The sequence below is a fragment of the Symsagittifera roscoffensis genome, chromosome 8 (genome assembly GCF_963678635.1).
Source record: "Symsagittifera roscoffensis chromosome 8, txSymRosc1.1, whole genome shotgun sequence".
Taxonomy (NCBI): domain Eukaryota; kingdom Metazoa; phylum Xenacoelomorpha; order Acoela; family Convolutidae; genus Symsagittifera; species Symsagittifera roscoffensis.
Window position 1 is genome coordinate 5,139,290 of NC_087069.1, and position 15,655 is coordinate 5,154,944.

Below are 15,655 nucleotides of genomic sequence, written 5' to 3' on the forward strand. Positions count from 1 at the left end.
CATATATGAACAACCCTTATCATCACACATATATGAAAATCAATCAGAATTTCTTCAAAATTATTACACTACACCCATAAATTCCACACCAACAACGCAAGAAACAAATGCAAAAAATACTACAAAACAACCCAATCAAAATGTCAAAACAAAATGCTTAAATACAAACCACATCTATCAAAATATACAAAAAGAACAACCCAAAGAAAAAATCTGGACAATACCATTTCTCTTAGAAAGCCCAAGAAACAAAGAATTTCAACCACCAGACCTTGAAATCGATTTTTTAATTGATTCAGGAGCAGAATCAAACATAATAAACATTCCCACATGGAATGAAATAAAAACTTTACACCCAAAGCTAACGCCTCTTGAAACCTCTAGTAAACTAGCAACAGCACAAGGATCAACATTGATAAACTACGGAAAAATCCAATTATTTCTCCTCCCCACCAGAACAATGGAGCAAAGTAAAATTCTAAATAAGCCATTTAAACAAATATTCCATATCACTGATATTAAATATAATATCATTGGAATACCATTTATTTCAAAGTATATACCAACAATTAACATCCTAAATAGTAAAATATTAATCAAAGATAAGTATACAAAAACAAAAGAAACATCCTTAACATTTTTTCAAAGATTAAATAAACAACCACCATTCTTTTCAAAATTCTATCCGATATTTAACCAACAAAGAAAACACCTGAAACCACTATCAGGAAACATCTATAATTTTTCAATTAAACAAGTTCACCAATATGATAAAGAACAAAACAAACAAAAATTTTATATGTCAGATTTTGAATTCAAACCCATAAATTTTTCAAAATCACAATCTCTTCAATAAAATATTTGAAAAATTCGAATTCAGATATTATTTCCTTACATGTTTATAACAACACACCTTACCAAGTAACATTACCTTTAGGACTTTTAGGATATTGTGAAACCAACGCCACAATATCACCAATACACGAAAAAGCCTATCGCGTAAATAATATACTTCAATTATTAGATATTTGTCAATCCACAATTCTTAATGAAGAATTATCAATAAATAACATGATAAGTAATGAAAACAAAAATACGGATTATTTCACAAAAACTCCATATTTCAAACCTACATTCAACATCAGTAACTACACAGAAGACCAACAGAAATTTTTAACAATGTTTAATTTCCAACATTCACAAATAACACAAGACGAATTCGAAAAGTTAGCCAAACAGCTAATTAAATATTCATCAGTCTATGCAACATCAAAATTCGATGTTGGCAAAATCAGTTCATCACTACATCTCCCATTAAAACCAGACGCAGTTTTCAAAAAACAGAGAGCAAGTAAAGTACCAATTCACTTACATGATAAAGTAAACAGATTACTCGATATTTTAGAACAATACAACATTATATCACCAGTTAATAAAGAAGAACAACCAAAAGGCAACACATTTATCAACCCCGTTATCATTCTAGCTAAAGGAGAATCATTAAAAATCGTTCTCGACGCTAGATACCTCAATTCACTCATAGATGAATCAAAATGTAATTGGCCCATCGAACCAATACAAGTTATTTTAACAAAAATAAACGGCAAATACTTTACAACCGCCGATATGAATAGTGCATACAATCAAATGCCACTAGATGAACAATCACGACGTTTAACACAATTTGTTATCGGAAACCAACAATATGAATTCAACCGCTTATTCTATGGAATATCCATAGGACCAGCAGCATTTTCAGCTTTTATGAGCAAAATTTTTAGACCACTAATACTCAAGAAAAACGCAATCACCTATCTAGACGATGTTTTTATGCAATCACAAACAAAAGACGAAATGTTCGATGTTTTAGAAAAATATCACCAAATACTTCAGAACGAAAATCTGAAGGCAGCACCCGATAAATCACACTTCTTTTTGACAAGAGTTAAATTCTTAGGACATAACATAGAAAGAAAAACAATCACTCCACTGAAATCACGCATTGACGCTATTTAAAAACTTCAACCACCAACAAATAAAAAGAAAATCCAAGAATTCCTTGGAATGTTAAACTTTTTAAGTAAATATGTTTATAAAATGCAATTATATTTACGACCATTTTACAACATCCTTAGACAACAAAATAATTTTGAATGGAATACAGAACATCAAGCACGATTCGAAGAAATAAAGAAACTTTTAACTGAACAAATTTCAAACACAATTCCAGACCCTGATCAACCATTTTATGCAATGTGCGATGCTTCGAACTTTGGCATCGGCGCAGCACTATTACAATCACATAATGGTACAAATAAAATGAATCTGATATCAGCAAATTCCCGATTATTCACTCAAGCAGAGCTACGACTCTCAACTCTAATGAGAGAATGTACAGCCATAATATATACACTGACAGAATATGAATTTCTGATACTTGGATCAAAACATCCCACAGTTTTATTCACAGACCATAAACCAATCATTTTTCTTTTCACACAGAAATCTAATCCAAACCACCGTGTTTACAGATTTCAACTAATTCTAATGAAATTTCCAAACTTATATATAGTTTGGACTGCAGGAAAAAATCTTGCATTACCAGATACCTTAAGTCGAAATACACCACCTGAATTACTTACACGAAAAACAACAGTTGAAATACCCAAAAACATAAAATTCTACCTTGCAGAAAACGAAACATCACCCCGATTAGAATGCAAATATGCAGTGAAAACTGATATTGAACAATCACAAATAAATAATTTACAACATTTCCCACTTTATTTAGATTGTCAAAATAATCATTATGAAGTTGACCTACTTGGAACATCAACTTTTAAACCAATTCCATATTCTCAATGGATAAAAAATAACACCCAACAAAAACGAACAAAACAACACCAAACTAAAAAAGACCATTTTCCACTAATAGAAAAAGAAAATTTAACTGATAAAATAAATTTATCAGGACCACCAACAACCGATTCCAAATACACAATAAATCAAGTTTTCGACCTCCATGACCCATTAGATACAACACCCTTATCTAAATTCGAAATTGAAAACATTTTTCTCCCTCCAACAGAAACAATTACAATTTCAACACTAAAACAATACCAAAATCTTGACCCAATAATTCGACAACTAAAATCATGGCACAAATATAAAACTAAACCTACCAAAGCAGATTCAACCATACTAGGCAACAAGACACTCCTCCGATATTTTCGCAAATTTAATTACACAACAATTAATGAAACTACAGACCTTTTAGAGTACAACTTAAACGAATCCACAGTCCCCTGTCTTCCTTTAAGTATGATTCTCATCGCTTTTAATATTTCACATACACAAAATATTAAAGGACATTCTGGATCAGAAAAAACATATTCAAATTTTATACAAAATTTTTACTTCCCAAATGCACCAATCTGGATAAAAGTACTATGCAATGATTGTATAGTATGTCAACTAAATAAACCTTACCCAAATCAAAAACAAATAGCACAAAAACAAGATTTTAAAGGACAAAGTTTGTACTTTAACCACCGTATCTCATTTGATACTAAAGGCCCAATTTCACCCTCATCAGAAGGAAATTCCTACATTATGGTAATTGTTGACGCATTCACACACTATGTAGCACTTAACCCAGTACCACATTGTAACGCTTATTACGCATATACGACACTTTATGAACACTGGATAGCAAAATTTGGACTACCAGAAATTTTAGTCACAGACAACGGTACAGAATTCACAAATAATGAAATAATAACACTATGTCATTTATACAACATTAAACACAAACCACGTACATCTCATGCACCTTGGACAAACGGCTTAGTCGAAGGTATGAACCGTTCACTACAAGAATATCTTAGATGTATCATCAACGGAAATGATACAAAATATACCGAATGGTCAGCAGATGTAAAATTATTTCCCTTAGCATATAACTCACAAATTACGACAACACTAGGAATGTCACCATACGAAATGGTTTTTAACCAAAAGCCACGCAAACCAATAATGTTTACAGCAAATTCCCATAAAAACGCACAAGGTTATTGTAAACCAAATAAAGATTCAATTTGTTATAACCTACCTTTACATACACACGATGAAGATCATTTTCATCACCCACAAATTCTTAAATTAGCCTCCGGTACACACACCGAATGGATTTTAAATAGAGATAAGAAACACAATGAAATTTACCAAAACATAACAAAAAAGTTATTGCAAAGACAAAACATAAATGAACAAATCAATTCACGTTTTACACCAGCTTCCGATTTAAAAATTGGAACATTTGTTCTGATACCTAATTTTAATACTCAAAAAGGAATTTCTAAAAAATTACAACCCCTCCGAAAAGGACCATACCAAATAATTGCAAGACCCACTGATGTCACATATAAAATTACCGACTCAAATAAAAAAGAAATCGTTCAGCATCGAAACAACCTATTACCTTACTACCCAAAAGAATACGCACTCCGCGAATTAACCCAATTATATTCTTTTACAGGATTAAAAATAGTTCAAAACGAACCACATCTGAAAAATACAGAACAAAATAATAACCCCACCGAAAATCAAAGCACAAAACCAACCGCTACCAAAAACACTACAAAAAATCTAGACCATAAAGAATCCCAAAAGCAAAGAAAAAATAGGAAAATGACAGAACAAGTAATACCCCAAGAAGAAATAGACAAATCAGAACATAGAAAAACAACAAGACTCCGAAATCAACCACGTAAAAACTACAAAATGTTCATCCCCCAATCTAAAATATTAAAGAAAGTAGAATTTAAAAAGTAATTTTAAACTTTATACTTCACAATCTTGAAACCTCCGTAACATTTTTCATTTCCATTTTTCAAAATAACATGCTCACAAGTACGCAATAATTCTAGTTCAAAATAGACCAATAGGATTCATCCAATCCGCCACTTTCTCTAACTCAAACTAAGATCAATTAGACGAATAATCTAGAACTCCAGGCACATCTCTAACTATAACTTTACAACCTCCAGGTCAAAAATAAGCAAACCACTCCAACTTGACAACTAAAATAAATATCACCATAATACCATACCCCTCCCTTATCTAATAACCCAAAGATCAACAATATTTCCCCAACTCAGACCACGAATACCCCCAAAACAAATTTGATAACTTAGCCTAAAGTAACAAAATGAACATTTTAATTAGCCTAAAGTATAAAAATCTCACCATACCCCGGATCATTTGACAAACAAAAATAAAGAAAAAGACGACCTCCCGATCACCATAAAAATTGCCCCCAACAATTTTTTCCAAAACTCAACCCACTTGTCAAAAAACTAATAAATAATTCGACCACACTTGAAAATCGCCCCAAACAGCAAAAAATATTCGACCAAAAGATCATTTCTTAAATGCTCTTCTCTCAAACAGTTGCTCAAATACTTATAAATTCTAAACATTTTTTTTTCAATACTTGAAGCCTTTATAATATTTCTTTTTGATATACTTGAATCTTTTCTAATAATCCTAATCATTTTTTGTAACATTTTTTTAATTTTCTACACTACTCTTGAACTATTCCTTCAACTTTCCAAAACCCTTGAATATATTCACAGGTACGATTCATACAACTTGTCTAAATGATACGAACAATTTTCAGTAGAACTGATATTTTTTTATTATTTGTAATTTTCATAGCATTCTTATCATCCCTCATTTTGACCATATGTAAATGTATAAAGAAAGCAATCCTCACATTTGCCCTAGCAACAATCCTTCTAATTCTTTTTTTGGAAGAATATTATAATAAACACAAATTTTCTCACTAAAGTATTAATTCAAAAAACTATCAAAAATTGCTACCCAACAGTCACAGAGTCAGTCTTCACCGACATCATCCCAAGATAACCCAACACCACCTTCAACTACTCAAAATTCTCAAACATCTACACGAATTTCTTTTCAAGATAATCCATACACTTTTGAAGAACGGCACGCTCGTTTATCTGAACCACTAGAACCAGTTCAACGACAAGCATCTCTAAGTGAACCAACATATAATCTTTACCCAACACTACCACAAGAACTAAGTAGAATACGAAACCTTAGTCAAAACCAAAACCCAACAGAAATAAATAGACAAATTATACATCCTCGACGAAATAGAAATTTTCAAACTCCCCGAGTTCATTTCGAAATACCTCAATCACCATCACAAACCACTCCAGAAAACACCACTGGTATCACACCAGAAACTCCTACACTTTTTTCACAACGAAGCACTTCAAGCCTACCCTCAGATTACTTAGGTTCAACACCAACATCTGAACAAGCACGAGAAAATCCTTTTAACCCCCCAAACCTAACATCACGACTGCCATATTGGACTACACATTCATTCACACAAGGTGAACCAAATTTAGTCAATGACCCCATAGACATTTCTACAGATACAACATCTTCATCACTACCCGAAACATTATCACTCCCATCAACACCATCAATTAGTCAAATCTCACCGACACCTTTTAACTTAACTTTTCCAAACAACCTCGACGCAAGATACCAAGAACAATCATTAACAAATATTCCTGTAAGATTAGATTGGAATACATTCACAGCACCTCCACCATTATTTGGACAACATCAAGAAAGTAACCGCCTTCATAACTGGGCACTTAATAGATTACAATATCGCCAAGATATTCACAACGATATCCGTGATCACAATATTCAAATACTCCAACAAAACAGTTTACAATTAAAGTTTGAAATCACAGTTAAGTTAAACAATATTACACAACATCCCTACCCATTAAACCCACCTAACATAACAGCTCAATCACTACCACCACCGTTTATAACTACTGAAGTAATATATAAATACGACAGATATACCAAAAACACAATTGGTTACATTACATTTTATAACCCATACTCAGGATTATCATACACATGTATATTCTAAAATTATTAATTTTTTTCCAACTCCTTTTTCTAGTAACCTCAAATCAAAACATAAACCCTTCCCCCCGTACAGGACCACAAGATTTATTAGTAACACATTACGATTGTGAAGAAAATGAACAAAAAACACTACACAAATATGCAATAAATCAAGTGTCACAATGTGAAACAGAACCACAAGCTATAGAAACCACAAATGTAATAGCAACACTCTATTCAAAAGCCCGAGCAACAACAGTTACAGGTTATAAATTCACAGCGACATTTTCCGAAAAGAAAGTACATTGTTCACAAGTCTCCAACGGAAACAAAAACCGACTTGACCATGAATCATTCTATCAGAGTAATATAGAACGTCTTTTACATCTCAATCCCGACGATTGTAAGAATGAATTACTTAGACTAAACATCACACAAAATAAAAACTCCGAAAGAAAGTTAGTTAACTTTCAAGTTTTTTCAGACTCCGTACATCAATCACAACTTGAAAGACACCAAGGACATATAAAATTAGACGACAAATACCCGTATAACGGCGCACACGGACGATTAACCTATGACCTACATGATAAACATTGGATACCACACATTGGTATAAATAACCCATCAAACTGCAAAGCAGACACGAAAAATAAAGGATACCAAGAAATAATGTTTTTCGATTGGAAAATACAACTCGAAAAAATACAACTCACACGAGATTTATCTGATAATACAATGATCTATCAAGGAATCCGACTACCTTGTAAAAATGATCAAGGATATTGCGACCCTACAACAAGAACACAAGCAACAATTGTTTGGTTCCCCGAAGATACATGTACAACATTTCAAGTAGCAAGAGTACACGCTCGTATGATCAAATTTCACGACAAATATTTCATACAATCAATACCATATGAAAAAGTAAATCCATCACGAAAAATAAGCACTGATTTTCGAAACATTCACAAAATAGAAAATAAATTAACACGTTTTCAAATATATCAAGAAACAGAACTTGCATGTAAATATAGAAATCCACTTCATAAAACACAATACTCTGAAATACTAGTTGAATACGAAAATGGATTCGACATGACCACTGGAAAAATAAAAATCAACCCATACGCCACAAGTAAACGCAAAAATGAAGGAACATCATATATACCAGTTAAATTTCAAAAAAGCATAGGTCAACCTGGTGGACATCTAAAACCTCAAGACGCTCATAGCACACGTCTACAAGAGTTATCACTCATGAATACTACATATTTCGGTAATATCCACTATGATATTCATTTGGATATGAAACTAGACTATACAATTAGCCGCATTTTTCAAGAAATGTCACTCTCCGAATTAGAAACACTACACCAACTATGTGAATTAGAACGAACACAAATATTACAATCACTTGCACTAGCAGTATTAAAAATACCCTATGCAGGATACTTATTATCAGGAAATAGATCAAATTTTTTAGACTATGAAGGAAACATCTTATGGTTTTATACTTGCACCAAAAAAGTATCACCACTATACGTTTTTGCAGATGAACGTTGTTATAAAAGAATCCCTATCTTTTATAAGAATAAAGTACATTTCGTGGATACACTTTCACGAAGAACCTATTTTTGGGATACCGCAGTCCCATGTGGATCAGAAAATAGCCACAATGTAGTACAACTAAATCCTGATGAAAATAAATATTATCTTCTCACTCCATACCCCACATTAATGCAACCACTCAAAAAATTTTCACCAGAAAGCATTCGCGCTATTGCCCGAAACCCAAATATAGACTTACAATCAATAGGAATTTACTCAAAATCAGATATTCAACATCACATTAGAACACAACAATTCCAAGAATTGTTAACACAGATGGACACTATACAAAGGCAATCAATTGACCAAAATCTACGCAAACTTGCAGAAACCGCAGGATTTGCCGATATCTACACACAAGACTATAGCGGATATTTTAAAGACATTAAAGATTATATATATCTAAACGGCGAAAAATACCGTCCCCAAGATATATCACCAATCAACATTTTTAGTTTTGTTACACTCAAGAATGAAATCCTTGATTTTCTAGGATGGCCCTACTACATCTTAGAAAAATTGACTATTTTATACGCAATGTTTAACTTTATTGGATTTCTTTTCTCACTTTTAAAAGGAATCTACAACACATGTGCTATACACACACAAGTAAACAGACAAGCAAGCGTAGCACGCATACTCTTTGCAGGATTTTTCGGAATTTTTTCCACATCTATAAACAAAATTCTTTTAGACGCACAAATAAAAGAATATAACACAAAAATAGCAACACGACAAAATACATACGACGAAGAACATAACAATGTAGACACACAGCCAACGGCACCACAATTACCACCCCTACCACATAACCATCCACTATCCCTAGTCCCACGAAATTTTCGAAATTTAGCAATCACACATAATCCAAATTTTCGACTCAATACATCGCAAAGTCCCATCCAACATATAATGACACATCAATCACAAGATGATAATACTTATGAACAAATTATTGAACAGCCCCATACCACCGCTTTTCAGTCTCAAAATAATAATTTTTTTAGCCCACGATGAGCCGACAACTTGGATCACTACACCGATCAAATTCCCATCCAACCAATCTTACCTCTCCAATCCCAATCATACCACTTTTTGCTTTTCCGCCACCCGATTTTCCATCTAGCAATGCAACATCAGGCATGAATTCCGACACTAACTCACATATTTCAGTTTTATACTCCATCTCACAGCTAAATAACCCGAATATTGAAACCCCCGATGAATTTGCCGACTCAGAACCATCCCCATCCAATAATTTTAATAACCCTTCTAATTTTTCTCAACCTCCTTTTCAACCCATATTGCCCAATAACCCTGACCCAATCACTTCCACACCCTCTTATGCTTCCCAAGTTACCCCAACCTACTCCTCATACCATTCTGACCAATCATCTCATTCTCCAGACACACCCCGAATCTCCCCAGAGCTAGATAATTTTATTACCCTCCAACAACAACCCTACCACCTTAACACCCCGACCATAAACCAAATCTCCTCCACTACACATTCATCCAACCCCCCTACCCCTACACCCTCTTCAAATTATACTGAATCATTAACACCATCATCCACATCCACTATATCTTCACTAAACACTAATAGAGCTTACCGCACTTTTAAAAGAAAATTCCCCAACCATCCTTTCCCAGCAAAACCAGGAACAGCCCGTGAATACATCAACCACCCCCAGCATACTAACACTAAAGAATTTTTAGCTATCACTTTACCCTCATTTCCACAATACACCTTAAACACCCCTCACGACGCTAACGAAACACGCAACTTTGTAGATGAATACGTTTTAATGCCACTCTCTCTTGGACCTCATACTATCATTTCACTAACCCTCTTTGCTTACCTTTATCCAGCACTTCCATCGACATAGAACGAAATAAAGACATGCTATATCGACTAACTACACCACTAACCGCTAGACAGTTTACTTACGTTGGATATAAAAAATCACTAAAAATACACACTGCACCAAGAGCTAATGAATATACACTAGAATACTACGATCACAACATCATCAGAGCTAACCAAGATCAATTCTTAGACGACGATCGCTTCGCTAATCCACAAATCACCGAGAAATTTTTCATCAAGACACCATATGTATTTACACTAAACATCTTCGACCGTAAATATGATCACATTTTTTCAGAAGCACTAACAGACACACAAGCATACGAGAGTTTTAAAGAACGCTTCCAAATATTTTCACTAACCTTTCATTTCCTTGCACCACACGAAAGAGATTTGCACTGCTCACACGATATTATGTTGCGCACTAAACAAACCCACACATACAGTTATTATCGTTTCATCCAAAATCACTTTGACCTACACACACCCTCTAGACAACCACACCATCGTTTTCAATTCATCAATTCAAAATACACTTCACCATATTTCCTAAATTTCACATATTGTATTAAAGACACTAACCTTCATGGTATTCTTCGTAATTACGACCCCATAACCCAAATGTACATCTTCTGTCCCATCATCAAGACCTTCAACTCCGACGAAAACCGACCCTTCCTTATCCCGCACGAGTTTGTACAACCTATAGAAATCCCAATATTAGAATTCATCCACAACACTAAATTTAATCACAAATTATATAACTTAATCCAAAACACACCTTATGAGTTTGCAGTAGGCACTGAAGAACTAACCACCATTAAGGCACTTCAATTGCTTTGGCCACTACTTCAGACTAAAAATATCATCCGCATTCTAGCTAAACTACTAACAACTTCAGAACTAATTCACGACATCTTCCCCCACGGTTTTTTCCCCGACGACTAACAGGTAAGTATGAATTAAGTAAATATTACTAACTAATTACAGTATTAAAAACTCACCATTCTTTATTCATGTTTTCCTTAGATTTTTAGCTTTCATCCGACAATCACCTACAAAAACCACAAAAGAAACAATAAAAATCACAATTTTCATCAAACAATTTTAAAATCTCTTACACTTATAAATTTCTAAATTTAATATCAATGCAGTAAATTCATCTATAATATTTTCCCCCAAAGCAGTAAATCTAATTATGATGAAATTTGTATATTAATATTCCCCCATGACTAGCAGTAAATTTCCAAATTCTATGTAGTAAATTAAATAAATGCAAATGCAGTACTAACCTTTTGATATTTTCATTCATTCGCACAGAAATTCTATCCACACTCGCACAGCTCGCCCACGAAGAATTGTTTAAAATAATGAATTTCAGTTTCAAGTTTTCACACTCAACAACTCTAACATAAAATAACATGTTTCAAACTTTCCTTTAACCCGGTTGGAAAGGAATCATATACTAAACAAAACTAACCAACGCAGCTTACTAAATACCACAAATCATAGAATAACAGCATGACTAAGAAAAGGAAACCAACGGTACCCAAACCGGATTAACCCAGTTTAAAACTGGATAATTTATTCTTTTGAAGACTATTATAAAGTCTTAGAAAGAAATAATAAAACACAAAAAAGTCGAAAGACAAACCCATACCACAAACAATTTGATTTTTGGAAAAAGTACATAACCAACAAGACATAAGTAAGACCACAACAAACCCAACATAAAACGTTGTCACATAACAGGACCCCTCACAAAAACCGCATGAAATCATACTCCCACCCCTGGCCTAACCCACCAGGAAGGACGTCCTGAGCATGCTCTATAGCCGGCCTAACCCACCGCGCTACATCCACGCTTTGTGACCACACCTCTATTTTTAATAAGAGCTACTCAAGGGTGAGTAACTCTTCAAAATAACCGAACTAAAACAAAAAGCTTTTGTGAAAACAACTAACTAAAATCATTATTAAAAAATATTAAACTAATAAAAGTTTTATAAAATGTAAAATCACATGATGAAATACATAGATCAGAATACAACACCAAGGACGAACATCAAAAGACAAGACGATCCCACCACACTCGAGAGAGAATGACCAACTACAATCGATATGCCGCTCACAATCACAACTCAAAGGATTTAGAGTACGACTTGACCTCGCAGAAAAGGACTTCATTGAACTAGACCAATGACCACCTCGATGATCCAAGTGTACGTACAGATCCGAGTAACCAGGCATCCCCTCCACGCACAATCTCCACGCCATTCCCAAACTAGATCAGACACAAAAGAAGTTCTCCACGAAGAACAGAAAAAACCTGACATAGCCAACCATTCTGAAATCAGATTTGAGTTTGTTGCAAAGACTTAGTCGTTGTCACAAGAAGACACAACGTCTTATGTCTCTAACTCCAGCTTCCTGGAACTTCCCTAACAAAAGAGGAAACGGAAGAAAATTATGATGTTCGCCAAAAACAAACGTCCATCATCCATCCTTGAGTTACAGAAGAACTGTTCTAAAAAACTCTGTAAAACCCGGATGGGTGGAACCTGATCTAAACTACATTTTATGATTGGATAAATTAAATGTTTTACCAATGTAAAGTATTTAATATTAACCAATCACGATCCATCTAACTAACAACCCACTTATTTGTAAGTGCTGAAGTTACTTGTAATTTCAGCACCAGAGAGATTTGAATTTAACTTAGAAATTAGTTGCACTCTCCCGAGTACTTCAGCAGCCGCAATAAACCAGTATACCCTAGATCTATTGAGCCTAGCAGAGACTAGTTAAACAACCTGAGACTAGATAGTATAAGAGTAAGATTAGGATCGGTATTAGACTAAGAAGTTGCACGAATCTATCCGGCCGAAAATAAGATAGCGTGACGAGCAGACGGTGTACCCTATCCGAAATTACTCTATGAGTTATACCTCCAGCTCTAACTCAAATTACTGTTTTTCGGTAATTTGACCCAAAAAAATGCGATCCTTTTTTTAAAAAACATTTCCCCTCTAATTCAGTGGCCGATTAAAACGTGGTTGAAAAACTCAAAAGTTATAATCATTAAAGATTACAAGGGGGCTAAAGGTGAATGCCACACGAGAAAAGTGGTATTTTCAAAACCATCATTTTATTTTTTGGTTTTGGTCAGTTTCGAAGCCAGTCCTTGAATCGAAATATTTGAGTGATAAAAAAGTTCAATGCAAAAATGAATGCAGAGTGTTATCCTTGTTTTTTTTGTCTGTGAGAAATGAAAATGTAAATTAGAAATGATTATTTACTTAAATATAGAAAAATAAGTGGTCAATAAATGCATGAAAAACCTTTTCGTTCAAAGCTGTTAACCAGGAAAATTAATGAATATAAGGTTTCAATTACCCTGCTTTTTTGTAGCGTTACAGAGACTTTTGACTAAGTTAGAAAACTTAAATCTCTTACAACTGCGTGGTAGCGGAAATACTTGATCGAGAATGAGTTTGAAATAGTTCTTAAAGGATCCTTTGTTTTTAATTCAAATTACTTACAATGAAATAACTTCTCACTCAGAAACCATTATCTTCATCAAATCTTAGCCAAACATAGCCGTGGGTGTGCCAAATGTAGCCGCTACGGTAAAATGTATACGAGTTTTTAGGGGGGAGCGCGCGCCAAAAAACGCGATTTTTTGGTGAAAAACTCTTCACGCGGCGCTGGAACTTTGGACCAGTACAGGTTCTTTTCAATTGAGCTCGGAAAATTATTTTGGTCAATCTAAGAAAAAGGCCGACAAAACCTCCGAAAAGTTTTTGAAACCACCCCCTCTCCGGAAAATCCTAGATCCGCCCTTGCCTATAAGCAATGATTGGATCGTTTTTTTTTTGTAAAAGAATTTTAACCTCGGCAGGCAAGCTTGCAAAATGTTGGCATGACTTCGCTGATTTTTTTTTGAAAAAGGGGATATATTTTCAATCATTTGATGCCACGTGATAACACTTGGATGTTAAATTATACAATTGTGGTTAAACTGTCTCAAACCGGTTTTTCTCAAAACTGACATAAGTTTCTGGAATTTTTTGAACATGGTTCGAATCACGACTAAAACGGCTTTTATTTGATATATTACTCAACCCAGTCCAATTACTTTTTGTGGCACCTGATTTTGCGTAAAAAGCAAAAAAAAACTAAAACACACCCCAATACAAAGTTCCTCCCCATTTTCAAGGGTCGGAACAATAATTGAATTTTTTTTTACTGCAGCAACCCAGGCTTTGAGCATCAGGGCGACGCCTTGACATTTTGGCTGCCCTTTGATGAGGTTCATGTTTATTTTTTGATATATCAAAAAACTATTTTATTATCTTATGAAATGATTTATTTGGATATAAATGAAAAAACTGCTTCCTATCATCATGGTTAAGCATGATTGCCAGTTTTTTTTTGTGTTTACGCAATAAATGCTATGAATAGATCATTTTAAAGTGCAACTTTAATCAATTTTTATTCGAAAATTAAATGAACAGCAAAAAGTCTGGTGAAAAAAGCAAATCATTAGAATTAATAGTGTCATCAACGCTAGGCAAACTTTTGCTAACTTTTTAATACGAATGGTTAAATATCTGTGAGAGGAGAGAAAAAAAGACAAACCATGTGTTTTGAAGCAACATTTAAAGTGAATACGACGTTCATTTTTCACTGAAAGGAAAACTGTCTGCAAAGTTTTAGTTTTTTCTGTTTATGGGCTAGTGTAACTTTTCTTGGGAAATTCAGCGTCACTTCGAGTTTCTTAAAGCTCTTTGAACATTAGTTGAACTGTTGAAATGATTCCAAATTGCTGCATTAAGTAAGGACTAGTAGAATCAAAATGTACAAGCCATCTGACCTAGCCTGGACTGACGACCTTCCATTATTATTTGTCAAAACACAAACCATGTGTTTTGAAGCAACATTTAAAGTGAATACGACGTTCATTTTTCACTGAAAGGAAAACTGTCTGCAAAGTTTTAGTTTTTTCTGTTTATGGGCTAGTGTAACTTTTCTTGGGAAATTCAGCGTCACTTCGAGTTTCTTAAAGCTCTTTGAACATTAGTTGAACTGCTGAAATGATTCCAAATTGCTGCATTAAGTAAGGACTAGTAGAATCAAAATAAACAAGCCATCTGACCTAGCCTGGATTGACGACCTTCCATTATTATTTGTCAAGTAACATCATCA